This window comes from Canis lupus, chromosome 4 (genome assembly GCF_048164855.1).
Source record: "Canis lupus baileyi chromosome 4, mCanLup2.hap1, whole genome shotgun sequence".
Classification (NCBI taxonomy): domain Eukaryota; kingdom Metazoa; phylum Chordata; class Mammalia; order Carnivora; family Canidae; genus Canis; species Canis lupus.
The window spans coordinates 47,649,880-47,666,694 of record NC_132841.1 but is presented as its reverse complement, the minus strand read 5'-3'; the positions used below and the strand labels follow the sequence as shown (position 1 = coordinate 47,666,694).

The 16,815-nt window shown below is 34.4% G+C and overlaps 1 non-coding gene across 1 annotated transcript; it reads left to right on the top strand.

The window, feature by feature from the left end:
* Positions 1–16,092: 16,092 nt before the first annotated feature.
* On the top strand, positions 16,093–16,199 carry LOC140632841 (U6 spliceosomal RNA). The gene has a single exon (XR_012030509.1). It is a non-coding gene; the product is annotated as a U6 spliceosomal RNA (small nuclear RNA).
* The last annotated feature ends 616 nt before the right edge of the window (positions 16,200–16,815 follow it).

Here is a 16,815-nt window from a genome sequence, read left to right as displayed (position 1 = left end):
TAGATAGTTCTTATGTTTCCCAAGGAAATATTTCCTATATTTTCTCTAGAGGGGTGGATGATCATGGAGGTGTGGATGATCATCTGCCAAGGAGAGTGGAAATATATGACAGATTTCTTTGAATTAGATGGACTCAAAAAATATTTCTGCTCTAAGATTTTATGATGAGATGAGCCTGTGGGACACACACTTCACCACCTACTAATAAGATCTGCCTTTTAACTCTTAGGCAATTTTTGCAGTGAGGTGAATTGGCATAAAGAAATGGACATTAGTTTCAGATTCTGAGACTAACTCTAGTCTAAATTGTGCTTCACAACAGCTACGTGACATTAAGTGTGGCTCTTGTTTACTTTTTCAGGCTTTTACTTCCAAACAAGAAGTTTTTAGGTAAGTAAACAGGATTTTTAGTGATATGAATACTTTATTATGCAATACAATGCCTACCCACCTTCCCCTATGTCTATTTCTCATTCCATTTTTCCTCAAAGAATTTGTGTCTTCAGCTTGTTCTTCCTATAAACCTGAGAAAAGGCTGGCTTCTCAGATATTATTTAAAAAATAGCTAGCAACTGCTACAACTTATTTTCATAATATCTCAAACTTATCAAAAATTATATAATCTCATTTTCATATCAAAATAACTCCATGTCACCATAGGGCAGGTGTTATCATTAGTTTTTGATAGAGGAGCAATTTAAAATATTAGTGCTAATGGTTTACTCAGCATCACATAGCAGTACCTGTTAAATAAGAAATAAAACCAGGTTTTCAAATAAGCTGCTTTATTAATGCCCTACTCTGGCTGAAGTAGAATCAAAGTGCCACCCAACCCTATGCATTTGATCAAGGATTGAGTGGGAAAGGCCTTATTCACTAATATTTTATCTAACTGGTAAATGTATGGTAGAATAAGGCCAGAGAAGGATATTCCTTAGATTCCCTTATCTTATTAAACAATGGTTACCTCAACCGATCAGTTCTATTGAGTTAGATTATTTCTACATGTAAATTTGCTTTTTCCACTAGAGCATTTTTTGCTCTAGGTTTTGTCCCCTCCAATTAAATTTTTTGGCCAGAGTAAACAACGCATGACTCTGGTATGGAGCTATGTTATGGGGGTTAAATATTTAACTCCTATGACATCAAGGCACATATTGTGTATACTCTATAATATTGGATTATTTTTTACTCCACAAAGCTCAGCATTCTTGTTTCCTATCTTAAGCAGGTTCCTTATTCTCCAGCAGTGTGGTAGTTAGAGCACTGTCGTTGTCTGATAAAACAAAATCATTCAACAGCAGATGAAGCTGTAATTACAATCAGAGTTCATACTTGCGGGAGATGAAATAAAAATTAAAAGTACTAACTTTGTGACATTATGATTATCTGGAAAGTCTCCCAGGCTGACAGATGACTGTATGGGCACATGGCTACATTTAAATGAAGAGACAAGAGGCTCCTTATAAATCAAACATAATTGTTCTGGACTGGATGTCACATTATTTGCCAATTCTCCAGTTTTTGTGAAATTCTAGGTTTTGATTAGAGATTTAGTTATGAATAATGGACATTTTTCCTTCAAATTACGGTTTCATAAAATGAAAAACTAGTATGTTTTACAATCGAAGAAAAGAGAGGAATAGTCTTTTCTAAACAGTAAAGGAAATGGTACAGGCTTCCTGGTTCAAAATTTACATGTTCTTATTTATTTAAAAACATAGTACACCTAATAATAAAGTCCTTCTTTTGCTACACAGGTGGCTTTTCAATTAAGACATCATTGTGTTCAGCAATAAATCAACATTCATGGAATCATTCACTTTGTTCACATCCTCCAACTCACACAGCAGGGTCTTCCTACATTTTTCAAATAGAAATGATACAGCCACCAGTTCAATAACTCCAAGCGACACCAACAGTATCCAAATTTTTTTTTTAAGATTTTATTTATTTATTCATGAGACACACACACGCAGAGGCAGAGACACGGAGAGGCGGGCTCCGTGCAGGAAGCCCAACATGGGACTTGATCCCAAGACTCCAGGATCGCGCCCCAGGGCTGAAGGCGCTAAACCGCTGAGCCACCCAGGGATCCCATATCCAAGCTTTTTATAAAAGAACACCGGAAAGTCTAATGCAACTCCTTCCCCAGCTCTATCTTCCTCAACTCAGCTTGAATGAGTGAGAGCATTATTTGAGGAGAAAGGACTCATAAATCTAAGGACTTTGTCTTCATGGCTGCTCTCAGAGAGAATGGGGCACTCATACCAACCTCCAACCAGTTTGGTGTCTTCTTTAATACTTGAATTGTTTCTTGTGCAGTGATGGAAAAGAAAAACCAACTAATAATGATTGGGAAGACAATTTAAAGTTTATAACAGCATTGTACGATTATAAAGTGAAACTTAAGCTTAGAATCCATATCTATCAGGATTCTTCTTTAAAGTTTTTTGTAACAAATACAACATACAACCATAGTAATTGTTTTCTACCAAACACAGAAAAGAAAGTAATAATTACAGGAGACAAAAATTAGTTCTTTTTTTATTTTTTTATTCTTCATACTTTAAATAATATGCTTTATTTTATAAACTTTGTTGTCGAAGTATAGACACATGTTATTACCTGTTTCAGGTGTATAGCGTATCGATTCAACAACTCTGTATGCTACACTATGTTCACCATAAGTATAGCTGCCATCTGTCACCATGCAATACTATTACAATATCATTGACCATATTCCCTATGCTGTACCTTTTATCCCTGTGACTTATTCATTAAGTTCTGGAAGCTTGTACCTCCTGCTCCTCTTTACCCCTTTTCGCTTGTTCCCACACCCTCCTCCGCACTGGCAATCACCAGTTTGTTCTCTGTATTTATGGATCTGTTTCTGCTTTTCTGTTTGTTCATATGTTTGTTTGTTTGTTTGTTTTAGATTCCACATGTAAGTAAAAGCATATATTTGTCTTTCTCTGTCTGACTTATTTCACTTAGGATAATACCTTCTAGGCCCATCCATGTCATTGCAAATGGCAAGATCTCATTCTTTTTTTTTTTTTATGGCTGAGTAATAGTCCATTGTATTTATATACCACATCTTTATTCCTTTATATATCAGTGAACACTTAGGTTGCTTCCATATGTTGGAATGGAATGTTGTAAATAATGTTGCAGTAAACATAGGGGTACATATATCTTTTTGAATTAGTGTTTTTGTTTTCTTTAGGAAATACCCTGTAGTATTATTGGAATTACTATGGTTAAATAACATTTATTAAAATGAGTGTCTGGTGAGAAATCAGATTTCAATTTCAGTTCAGTCACTTCCTATTTTACCCCTAGGACAAAAACCTAATCTTTTGTAGCCTTGTTCTCCTTATCTTTAAAGTGAGGGAAATACTCCCATTACATTAACAACACAGGGAGTTGTGGGACGGAAACCAAAACTGTGACAGAACTTGATAAGAGAGAGAGACAGACAGAAATAGTGAGAACTTACTATAATTATCTGTGAAGAAATGAAATAGCTCTGGCAAAAGCATGATTGTGAGCCACATGAAACTCAGAAATACAATTACATTAAGTATCATTTATACTGTGCTTACTTCATGCTGGACTGTGTGGAAAGTGCCTTCCATACATTCTCACAATTATTCTAGTAGGGAGATATTAAAGCTGAGAGAGGTTAAATAACTTAATGAATGTTAATATGTGTCAAAATCAAGTTTATCTTCCTCCAGAATCCTTTAAGTCTCACTATTAACCTCTTTAATATAATCTGTTCTTCCAACTCTTCAGGGTGATCAATGTTTCATAAGAGTTGTGTTCAAGTGATAAGTGACTGGGGTGGGACCCTCATTTATCTCTGTAAATCACCTACCAGAAAATCAGAATAAGTGAACATTTGTATATGTCTGACAAGATGAACTAGAAATAAAATGACTAAAATTAAAATGAATACTTGTTTAAATCAAACCAAGTTATGTCAGATCCTTAAAATGAGCAGGATTGGTAGATTTTAAGTATTTGATCAAAGCCATTAGTGCTTGTAGCCCTTGAAGATATGTTACAGGAGGAAAAAATTTTAAAAGTAAAGGCAGAAGTAAGTAGTATTGCATCTTCAGGAGCAGAATAATCTATACTTGGCCATATTACACAGTTACCTACGGTAATTTTTACTCTTTGATCAAAATAAATCACTTATTGGATGTAATCCCAAAATCTTGCAGATTTGTTTTTCATGTAGAAAAGTCAATACCCTATGTTGGATTTTAGGTCTAGGCAACTTTTTAAAAACCAAACTAGTGAGTGAGGAATTTGTCTTCTCTTCTTTCATTAAGGAAAACAAAGAAGACTTTGAGAGTTGTAATGTTTTAGAGTTTCGTAATTGACTTGATGGATTGTGCTTAATTGATTTAAGGTCTTTACTTAACAGTTAGACTACAAAGGTTGCACTAGACAATATGTAGGGAGCTAAGTGAATAGTGAATAGAAAGAGCAAAGAGCTTTGTCTGCAGGGCTAAGTATTTGAATGCAAAGCCAGAGGAGGAAATACTTTTAAAGAAGGAAGGAATTAGAGTTAACTTTCCTAGGAATGTCTTTTATAAATGAATCATTATTATTGGAAATGATTTGTTTTATAGTTAAACAACTGCTGAGCGAATTTTATAACTTAATTCAGGCTCCAGGGAAAATAAATGAGTTATTGGACTTCAAATTAATTTTTCATTACGAAGATTTTTGTTGTTGGCCCTTCCCCCCTACTACTTTTTTATACACCCTCTTAACAAAGTAGTCCACCATGCTATTTTCTACTCTTCCCTTATGACAATGAGTCAGACATTCACAACTTTCTAGTAGATTTAATTTCTCTGTGCATTCACTTAGTGCCAAAAACTCAAAATGGGAAACACTAAACTTACTCTGCTTCACACAGTTCATTATCTCTTATCTGGTAATAGCAATGCTGTTCTTTTATTTATTTATTTGTTTTAAGATTTTATTTATTTATTCATGAAAGACACACACACACACACGCACACAGAGAGAGAGAGAGAGAGAGGCAGAGACACAGGCAGAAAGAGAAGCAGGCTCCATGCAGAGAGCCTGATGTGGGACTCTATCCCAGGACTCCAGGATCATGCCCTGGGCTGAAGGCAGGCGCTAAACCACTGAGCCACCCAGGGATCCCCCAATGCTGTTCTTTTAGATGTAGAAGTAATGCTGTCAACCAATCACAATTCCATAAACCCTCATATCCAATCAGTCATAGGTTTATTGCTTCATCTCCAAAGCAAATTGAGAACATCATGGCCTTTTATTACAAACTCTGCAGACATTAATTCCCTTAAGAGCACCAAATATCTTTCCAAGATGGAGTTCTGATCAGATCACTGCTATGTTTAACAAAACAAAAAACAAGTCACTCCTAGCAGTTCCATCTATTTTCTGTTGTGGCTAGTGAGTGCATCATAATCAATACAGTCTACAATCCACTATAGTCTCATGCTTTTTTTTTTTTTTTTAATCCAGCTTGATTTCCCACTCTTTCCTTTCTCTCACCACATTCTCATTCACTAGTACAAAAAGAATGAGAATGAATTCTCATTCATTCATTAGTACAAAAAAGGTGTGCTAGAAGTATTTACCAGCCTCACAAGTGATCAAGTTGACGGCAAAAATGGTAGGGCGGTGGAATAGACAAGCATCAACAGAGTTCTGGGACCCACTCTGGAATCATCACAGCTTCGTATTTATCCAAATTACAAATTGAACTACTACCGACGTTCTTGCTTGGAGAATCGTTTTAAAGATTGGTGTCCTTTAGAAACATTCATACTGAGCATTTCCAAATCTTATACCCATTGCTTTGTTGCTCCATAAGTCTTGGTGTGGTCTGACTCTGCCTTGAAATGCCTTCTACTCTAAGAGTTACTCATAAAAAGGATGAGCAGTATCCATGTAGTCCAGATGCAAGTGATGTTTCCTCCAAGAACCTTTCCTAACCTTTTTTTTTTTTTTTTTTTTTTGTGAAGTATGACTACTTCCCTCTCTGAACTTTCAAAGCACTTTGGGTATGTCCCTTTCTGTCTTGTATTATAAATTCCTGTGTGTGTCTCATTTCTTTTGGTGGGGGTGGGGAAGAGCTAAGAGCCATTTGGGGACAAAGATAGGGTCTTAATTTATTTTCAGTTTTCCAGTAAGTTTAGCAGAGACCTTTGACCCTGGTGCATACTTAAATTTATTGGTTGAGTATATAACAGAAAGAATATTGAGACACTATTTTTCAAAGAAGTCACAGAAACTCATTTCTTAAGAATGTTTCAGCATAAGACACAACCCCTTAAGTACTTAGAATCCAGACAGTTTCTATGGGTGTTTATGTTTCTAAAATCCCATATCATTTATAAAGAGAAGAGTTATAAAATTAGGTATGTGCATTATTATCTTAATATTTTACAAATTCCTCGGAATAAAAATAAAGACAATGAAACTTAACCTAACATCAAAGACTTTAAAAAGTGTTACTTTTTCCAGGTCAGTAACTTATTTCATAAAAAATAGAAAACTAGAATACATTTATTATAGAGATCCAAATTTTCTTTAGTCATTCATTTCATATCTTAAGTTAATGTGATTATTTTTTCTCTGTTCTGCTGGCTCAAGCAACATATGCCCTCCACCTTGAACGGATCAGCATATCCTCCAAATGTTCTGTGGAACTGTTCCTTCCTTTTGACATTCTTGTACGATTCTTGTTACTTTATGTTCTAATCAAATCACGCTGGCCAAAACTGCAATTACAATTAATCAATGTTTATATCGACAGAAACAGAGCAATAATGAGAAACTGCTGATCAGTAATAAACATGTTTAGGCCACATTTTATAAATAGCTCGCAATAAGGGAGGGCTAGGTCTTATTGACTAACTAATAAATGACTTACAATCTATTTTCGAGCCTCAACCAGGCAAGAGTATCTCAAAACAAACAGTAGAGTGGTCATATTTGTAGTGAGAAAAACAAAACTTTAAATTATTATTGAGTTTGAATGGAATAAAGATACAAGAAGGGTACAGGGAACAGTCATAAGGATGAGTCAAGGTTTATGCAACATTAACACAATGATACTTTTACTCAGATATATAGCCTTAAAATTGTTCATATTTATCCAACTTACTTAAATCTAAATCTGGTCTAACTTTAAATTTCTTTCTAGCCATCAGGCCTCATTTACTTTTAAGATACTCACTCTTTTTTATTTTTGACTAGTTAACTATTACTTATTCCTCCTACTTATTTGTTCTTAAAAACACACAAGTTTTAAGTCTTTGGTATGCATAATACATTCTTTTAAGCTTTCCCATGTATGGAATCCAATGTAAGTATTAAATTCCACCCATACGTGTCTCAGTTTACCTACTGCATTTGCTAATTAAACTGTTACTATTACTATTGTAATATTTTTGCCCAATTCTCTACCCCTTTGTAGGAATTTTAATATTCTTAGCAAGGCAGAAAGCTGCTTTAGGACAAGAACTGAGTCTTCAACTTCATTTGTATTCATATAGCTCTCAAAAATATACAAGCACAAAGCAATACTCAAAATTACTTATTGAGTGACGGGCTTTATAGATAAGATTATAAATCAAGGACTTACAGGGACTAAATAGGTAATGTAAATATGTAAACTTAACGGATATATGATGTGAGAAGGAAACTGAACTTTAAAATTGGAAAGACTTTGCAAATAAATGGGACAAGTGATTACATGGGAAAACATAGGTCCTCCTGTCTCCATATAGTAGTTACTGTTCAGCTCTAATTCTACTCCTGGAAGAAAACCTGGGCCCAGTACTATCAAATATTCTAGTTTTTTCTGGAGAATATATTGTCAAAATTCTATTAGAATTTCTGATTTTTAAACAATTAATTCTATTTCAACCTATCCTAAAGAGCAAATGCTTATTTGCAGACTATTGCAAATAAGCAAGAGGCAGTGACTGCCTCTTTCTTTATCCAACCAGTTAAGAATCTCAGCTTTATGGGAAATTAATCTTAATATATTGGTAATATTGGTGAGTTTAAGTTCTAGAAGTTTGTATGTCTATATAGTTGATAGTTCAGTGGATAACTGTAGCAATTTCCTAGATGAAATCAGATGAGTCTTGTGTGCTTCCAATTTTCATGCTTAAAGGTAAAATTTTTGAGTTAAAAATCATAATTTGATGCGGAGTACCTGACTGGCTCAGTTGGTAAAGCATGAGACTCTTGATCTTGGGGTTGTGAATTTGAGCCTCATGTATGGTGTAGAATTTACCTAAAGTTAAAAAAATTGATGACCATTTTTGATAGGATTTATTACTGAGTATCTCTTCAACCAAAAGAAGTCTCTTCTGAATTAAAATAGTATACTATATAGCTTTCAAAGACTTAAAATACACAACCAAACAAAAAGGAAATATTTCTTAATATAAATCTGCAGAAAATATTTTGCATTAAATTCTCTAGGAAACTTGGGAATTACAAAGATATTCTTGCAATGTTCCTCAGCTATCCCACATCCAGGCTTTTAGCACTTTTTTCTAGCCACAGCTGAGTGGAGGGAGTGCTGTAGAATGTGAGGGAGACCTTAAAGCTCTAAGTGTTTGTAAAAATGTGGAAATAGTGAAAGAAAGAGGACTTTGGTCCCTGCTTTCCATTATTTTTCCACCAACTGATTAAACAAACAAAAACAAAACAACAACAAAAAAATTATCACACTTAACAGAATAGAAAATAATGAAGCAAAATTAACCTACCATTAAGTTCTTTACTCTTATATAACCTGCTGGAGCTATTTAAACTTCTCTTAAGGATCCTCAGACACTTCCTTCTCATTGAGTATTATTTGCTTAGAAAATATGTTTTTTAAAAAATGATAGTTAAAAGCAGCCTAAATGCATAAGCTTATACTGTATCAAAAGGAACCCATTTGAAAGAATTAGGTGGCAAAAAGCATATCTTTCTCTTAATAAATGATACCTTTACTATGATATATGCTGTCTGGTGATGCACTGTATTTATTTTAAATGAAATTCTTTGATGCAATATTGCTTTGATTTATTGGGTGGTTTTTTGATTTAGTAGGAGACAGTTTTAAATCAGATGGTGAGGCTGATTTACTAGAGAAGGTATTTGATTTGATAGATGATGTATCTTCTTCAGTATTCAATAAGTAATGATTCAATAGTGAATGTCTGATTTGGTAAGTGAACTATTAGATTTGATTTTGATCTATTTTCTCAGTAAGAGATACATTTATTTTAATAGTTGATGTATCTATTTTAATGTAAAATGTGTCAAATTTATGACTCCATGTTTTTTTCTTCACTTGTGATTTATGAATTTTACTAGTAATATATATGTTTCAATTAAAGGTAATATGGAACATTCATTACTACCACAATTAAAGTACTCCAAACCTATATGAAATTTTTTCCCTTTTTTTCTGAGAAAATGTTTACAGTTATTAAGGTGAAAATATAAATTTCAGTTCAAGGAAACATAAGCATATCTAGGCAGAAAGAAGGTGTGTGTGTGTGTGTGTGTGTGTGTGTGTCTTTGAAATCAAAGTTAAATTATATTACAAATTTAGGTAGTAAATGTCAAATCTTCTCTTTTCTCCTTTGCTCCACAAAAGTAGCTACTCAAGTTACTGTTATGTTTCCATCTTCTTTAATAAAAAGCTTGCTGATGTTTCTCTTTTTATTTAGAAATACTGATTAGTCTAGCTACTGCTTTTGTTTGGATTTACTTTCAGGTTTTCTTAGCATCATGGTTTACTTGTCTGAACTTCACAGGTTGATAAATGAATTACTATAAACTTCAGACAATAATTCTACTTGACATGTTTTTGAACCAACATTTGTAGTATCTGCTTAAAATATAACTCAGGGGATCCAAGATTAGAAAAGCTATACACCATCACAATAGAAGCTGGAATACAAAATGTAACTAAGATTTGAGAGAAGCAAAGAGTCTGACATAAGTCATCTTACTGCGGGTTTCTTTAAGTTTATCCTTATAATCTAATCCTAAAGTAGGAGTCTAGCTGCAGTTGGTAGCAACAAAGGAATTAGTCTTCTGCTTTTTAAATTTTTTAAAGATAACCCATGGATTTACTTTAGGGAAACTCCAGGGAATGCATTCTCTATCTGGGCAGTATCACCCTCAAGAGTTTGAAAACTGGTTCTTGGTAGTGGTAGTAGATGGAATCTTATTCTTTCTTGTTCTTTTTATGTATAAAGAATGGATGTACATACAGCACATAAACAGATACACAGTATATCTGTGATGTTAATATTTCATTTGGAAAAGTGACAACTAGGTTTTGTCAAGAAAATCTCCTTTAGAGGGGCAGTGATGAAGAAAAGGTTGAGGAACATGGTTGTAGGGGATTAATAAATATGTTTTGTTTTTAATATTTCATGATTCACTCTATGTTCAAATACTAGATTATGGCACATAACCTGGGCAAGACATGAGACTGTCAAGTAGACTGTTGATGTTAATGATATAAAAAGCTCTTACAGCCTCCATATTTCTTTATGGAATGTCTATGCCAATGGAAGGTGAGCTGAAACCTAATAGGAATCTACAGGGAAGTCATGTGCTTCCTTTTAGTCACTTAGGCAGCTTAAGCCTACAGCACGAGGAATGAGCTATTGAAGGCTCATTGAATGGCAAAGGAGGACATCATCCATATCCTAATATGTGTTTATGGTTTTAGTGATGCATCTGCATGAAGCCTTTTCAGTTCAATGCTTAGAGAAATTAGTTTCATTTTTTAAGAAGCAATCTGTATTTTCTTTTCAAAATAAGAAACTCCCTAAGAGGAGAACCTGGGTGGCTCAGGGGTTGAGCATCTGCCTTTGACTCAGGTCGTGATCCTCGGGTCCTGGGGTAGAATCCCACATCAGGCTCCCCACAGAGAGCCTGCTTCTCCCTCTGCCTATGTCTCTGCCAGTCTCTCTATGTCTCCCATGAATAAATAAATAAAAATTTCAAAAAAGATTTAAAAAGAAACTTCTTAAGAAAAATTAATATAATTAAAACAAATTAATATAATACATGTTAGTCCCGCAGGAAACAAGTTATATTTTTAGAAGGCACTTTTTAGTGACACTTAAGCCACTTCTCTCCCCCATAATTCATTGTGTGGACCATTCCTCCAAATACCTCTTAACAAGCATCCCATCCATATCTTTCCCCTACCTTCCTCCTAGACCAACCCTTTTCTTCACCCACTTAGCTGTACACTCATGTTAGTATATTTGTTGTGTGCCGTCGTTTGGTTTCTTTCATTCTGATCTTCTACCCATTATGCTCATCCCACAGGCATGATGAAAGCCCCCAGGGGTGTAGAAAAAAAAAATGAGAATCTGCCTCAGGAAGCCAGAGTAGAAAAGGTAGTGGACATTGATACTTCCAAAATTTTGTCAATGTTATATGAACATACCAATACCTCATGAAATACAGAAAAAGCAATCAACATGCACTACTATTCTAAACACTTTTCAATATTCTTTAGACATCTCCTAATCCTTGCCTCAAAGCCTCTGTTTAGGCCTGACAGTCCTTAGAGAAGCCATCCATCAAACTCCTCCCTATACAAATTACACCTCTCCTTAAAAGATCTCAAGTTGCATCTCCACCAGAAAACCTTCAGTGATTGGCTTTTTAATTTCTTGCTTTGTGGAAACTCCTTTGACTTATATAGACTCTAATACAATTAGATTTTCAAATAGACTTCTAGATTTCTTTTATGTGTATTTTTCTCCTCATCTTATATAGCGTGGATATTTTTCAGGAAAATCTTGTGTTCTAAAGATGTACATAATTTCACAAATGAAGATGTAAGATGAAAAATATATATATATTAGGAGGTTCTAAGGCAAGATGCATTGCAGCTGTCTCCCTGCTGTTCTCACTGTATTCTTAACCATTCTCAGAAATAAAATAGAGAGATAATGAAAGAAAACGGTGAGAAATAAATGTTTGAAAAAGGCATGTTTGAAGAGCAAAAGAGGTAAGATAATTTAAACAAGTAAAGCTGAAACTCAGTCTAAGTTACATATAGGCTTGCTATGGTTTTGACATCCTTCTTGTCCTTACTTTTTAATAGCATGACAATTTATCCAGTTTCAGTAGTAATATTAAAATGTTGTACTCCTGAAATGCAGCCACAAATGTAGCCTAGAAGTAGAAGGAATTTTGTATTGTCAGATAGTACATGGATCATTAACCATTTTCAGGAAGAAAGGTTCCAGAAGTGGATTTTGACATAAGTGAAGTTGAGAACATGATTCATGAGCTTGTTCTAAAGACTTTCTCTGGGTTATTTAAAGTAAGCAGAGGGAATAGGTATTACCAGTTCGTTTTTTAAACAAAGTCATATTTCTTGAAGGGGCAGAAACAGGAAAGGGGGACACAGAGTAAAACACCAGTTTTATGTAACAGTAAATTATCAAGACATGGGTCAATTTAAAATAATTTTAAAGAAGATGGTTAGGAGCTGAATTGTGCTCTTTTAGAATTCATATATTGAAGCTCTGACAGTACCTCAAAATGTGACCATATATGGAGATAGGGCCTTTAAAGAGTTAATCACGTTAAAATGAGGTCATGAGAATGGTCTCCAATTTAATATGAGTAGTGCTGTTATAAGGAAGGGATTAAGTCATAGGAAGACATCGGGTGCTCAGAGGCAGGACCGTGCAAAGAGGAAACAAGAGAAGCTATCTGCAAACAAGGGAGAGAGTTCTCTGAGGAAACCAACCCTGTCAGCACCTATGTCTGTTGTTTAAGCCAGCCCGTCTGTGGGGTTTTGGTTTGTTTGCTTTTGTTTTTTGTGACAGCCCTAGCAGACTATTATAATATTCTAGAAAAAAATTTTATTGAAAACCTGTTCTAAATACTAAATATTCAACTTCTAAATATAATTACGCTAATACCAAATTATTTTGTCTTATTTAAGGGATGCAATGGTCTGAGTGTTTGTGTTACCTTAAAATTCATATTTTGGAATTCTAACTGCCATCGTGATGATGTGAAGAGGTGAGGTCTTTGTGAGGTGATTATGTCAGGAGGGTGGAGCCCTCATAATATGATGAGTGCCCTTATAAAAGGAGCCCCAGAGAAATCTCTCCTCTTTGTCCAGTGAGGGCACAGCAAAAAGATGATGTCTATGAACAGGAGGTGGGCCCTCACCAGATACAGAACCTACTGGCACCTTGGACTTCCCAGAACAGTGAGAAATAAATTTCTGGGTTTATAAGCCACTTAGAGTATTGTATTTTGTTATTATAGTAACCCAAATAGACTAAGACGAGTGGCAAAACAAATTTTTTATAGCAAAAAGTGAGTTCTATATGGGTCTTTAATTTTTCAGATATTTACCTTGAAATCAATTTAAAATATGTAAGTTAAATACTTTCCTACATGTGTCTACATCCTTACTATAGTAGGAATGATTGAAATGCAATGAAGCAATGAGTTTAGAAAATATTATATGTATGTAGATATAAAATTTTGACTTTGCTTAATAAAAAATAGTGTTGTGGAAGTAGAGCCCTGGATTAGGTGTAGAAGAAATAGACTCACCATTATTTTGAGAAAATTTGCTTGTTTTCCTGGACCTTTTCCTTCAAAAGTGAATCAAACAACTATATAAACGTAGCTCTAATATTCTAAAATAGAATATGCAAGAAAGTACATTTTTTCATGTTATATTTACAAAAATTCTTAACCTGTTTTGAAGACATGACTTACATTTAATGTAATTATACAATAATAATAGCTAACATTTATTTTTCACTTCATATGTGCCATGAATAACCAAGTAGATAATATTATTGTTCCCATTTTATATATGAGATAATTGAGGCAAAGAGAAATTAGATAACTTGCCCAAGATATCATTTTGTAAGCTATAATTGAATCATAAACAAGGAGGCTCCAGAGTCCAAACTATTAACTTTATGCTTTATTTAATAAGATTAAAGGTAAACATAGTCTTAGCTATTATTTTTAGAAATCAATTGAAATGATTCATTTGTACACAGTCTAGATAGACGGTGGGTCAAAATTACCCAACAGAACCTTAGAAATAGCACATTGTGTAAGCTTGTACAGCTGAAAGAAGCACCTACTGGAGATTCCCTCTGTAAATTATACTTAGGAGAGATAATATATTTAGTATTCTTTGCCTTTTCAAGTAGTCTTCCCTTTCCTATCTAATTCTATTCTTATAGTCATTAGCTCAAAAGTAGAATTTTCCATCCCTTCTTCACTTCATACATATTAGATTCCAGGTTTCAAATTGTTTCTACTTTATGCTAATTCCATTGGTTTCTGTTTTTCTTATCACAAAATTTGAAATGGTTTGCTGACTGCTTTCCCTAAGGTTCATAGTCAGTCTTGTTATGTTCATGAGATTCCAATCATGTAGCAATTTTTCCCTCCCTGTTTCTGTTTACTCAGTCAGCCCATATTATATATTACTTCCTTCCTTTTATAACAATATAAATAAAAATTCCTTTTGCAATTTATATTGATAATGTTGATAATCCTCTCCCTCGGCTTCATTTAAGGAACTTGTTTCCTGGGCAGCCCCAGTGGCTCAGTGGTTTAGTGCCTGCCTTTGGCCCAGGGCATGATCCTGGGGATCCAGGATCGAGTCCCACATCAGGCTCCCTGAATGGAGCCTGCTTTTCCCTCTGCCTGTGTCTCTCATGAATAAATACATAAAATCTTAAAAAAATAAAAAAGGATCTTGTTTCCTGTTGTTACTCACATTCACTGTGTTATGAAATTCCTGTCTACTGGATTTTGAACTGTGAAATCTACCCTCATACTGCTTAAGGAATATCAAATAAATATTTGCTTAGTGAATTATTCTGTATTCTGAAAGTATGATTTGGATATATATTTTTCTAGAATAGCATAATTGCTTATTTTTTTATTTGACTATTAGCACATCATTTTTTCGTATTTCATACATTTTCATTTCTTAAAAATGGCATTCTCTTAACCTAAATGTCCTGAATTTTTGGGACTGGCTATTGTGTCATTAATATGTTTTTTGTTGATCAGTTTTGTTATTTTGTTTTTTGTTTAGAGAGAGAGTGCACTCGAGCAAGGGGAGGGAGAGAATCTTAAGCTGGCTCCACACTCAGTGAGGAGCCTGACAGAGGGCTCAGTCTCATGATCCTGAGATTATGACTTGAGCCAAAATCAAGAGCTGGTTGCTTAACTGACTGCCACCCAGGTGCCCCTGTTGATCACTTTTTTATTTGCAATTTTTTTTCCCTCTAACCAGACTGTAGACATGGGAACTCCTTGAGATCTAGTGAATGGCTTCTAAATTTATATCTCCAGCCAACATCTCTCCTCTGAGACTAGTTACTTCTATCTTGCACCGATTCATCTATGTTATTGGGTGTCCTAGTAACACTTCAAACTCAACATCTCTGAGGCCAAATTTAAAATCTTCAATTTAAGATAATATCCTCTTGTCTCTTGATGTTACATTCCTCAGGAAATGGGACTAACACTCATCTGATTGAACAACTCTGTAATATAAGAGTAATCTTTGAATCCTCTCTAAACATCTCTTGAATTCACTGTCCCCTCTATACCCCACACTCTACATGCTGTAGTCCCACCTAAACTACCACAGTCATCTCCTTACTGATTTCCCTCCATTTACTTGGCCCATGCCATCATGTCTCAGAGATTTTTTTTACTCTGATGCTAAAGCAAACTTAATAACTTAAATGTGACCTATTTATACATCTGTCAAAATTTTTCAGTAGTTCCTGCTGAATCTAGAATAAAGACCAGGATCCTCCATGTAAGCTCTAATCTTTGCTTATGCTAGAAGAAAACCTTTTTAGCTTCATTTCACACTTTGTGTCCTTCACATTCTGTTCTTCAGTATTCCTGGCCTTTAATTTTTTTTTTTTAAACCTGGCTTTGATAATGCTGCTGGTTTAGGTCCAGGGACCACACAGGGTAACAAAGTCCTACATTAAAATACGGCTGGAAGTGCTCACTTCGGCAGCACATATACTAATATTGAAACGATACAGGGAAGATTAGCATGGCCCCTGTGCAAGGATGACACGCAAATTCATGAAGCGTTCCATATTTAAAAAAAAAAAATACGGCTGAAAGAAGTTGATGCTCAGATGGCTAAATAATGGTCACGGTATGGTAATAATTAAGTAGCACCTATTATGTGCCAGGTCCTTCTTTAAGCATTTTGTTTGTTTATTTTTAATTTGGGTTTATAATTTTCCTTCAAATGAATCACTTCCCCTCAAGATTATAATCTGTCTCACATGAGTGACCTCTTTGGTGTTGCACCCTATAGAGCCACTCTGTTGCATAGTTTGCAATTATTCATGCAAAAAATTTGCAATCCCCAAATTGAAATTTATGTAAATAATTCTGGAAGAAATAAATTTGGTGCTGAACTATGCTTTTGATAATAACTTTATTCTCCTTTATTATAAAAGTAAAAATATGCATTACATATTATTCATAAAAATATAAAGTGGAATATGTCTATTTCCTACTATTCTAGTACCCATATATTACTCTGTTTACTTTGGAATGAATAAACTTTCTCTTTTTACCTTTTGACCTCCTCTGTTTGATTATTATTCATGACATATATATAAAAAATTGACCAATGTCTTCAAGAAACTTACAGATAAATAGAAAATTTACATTAATGTTGAGGTTGCTCCCTGCCCTCTGAAAGCC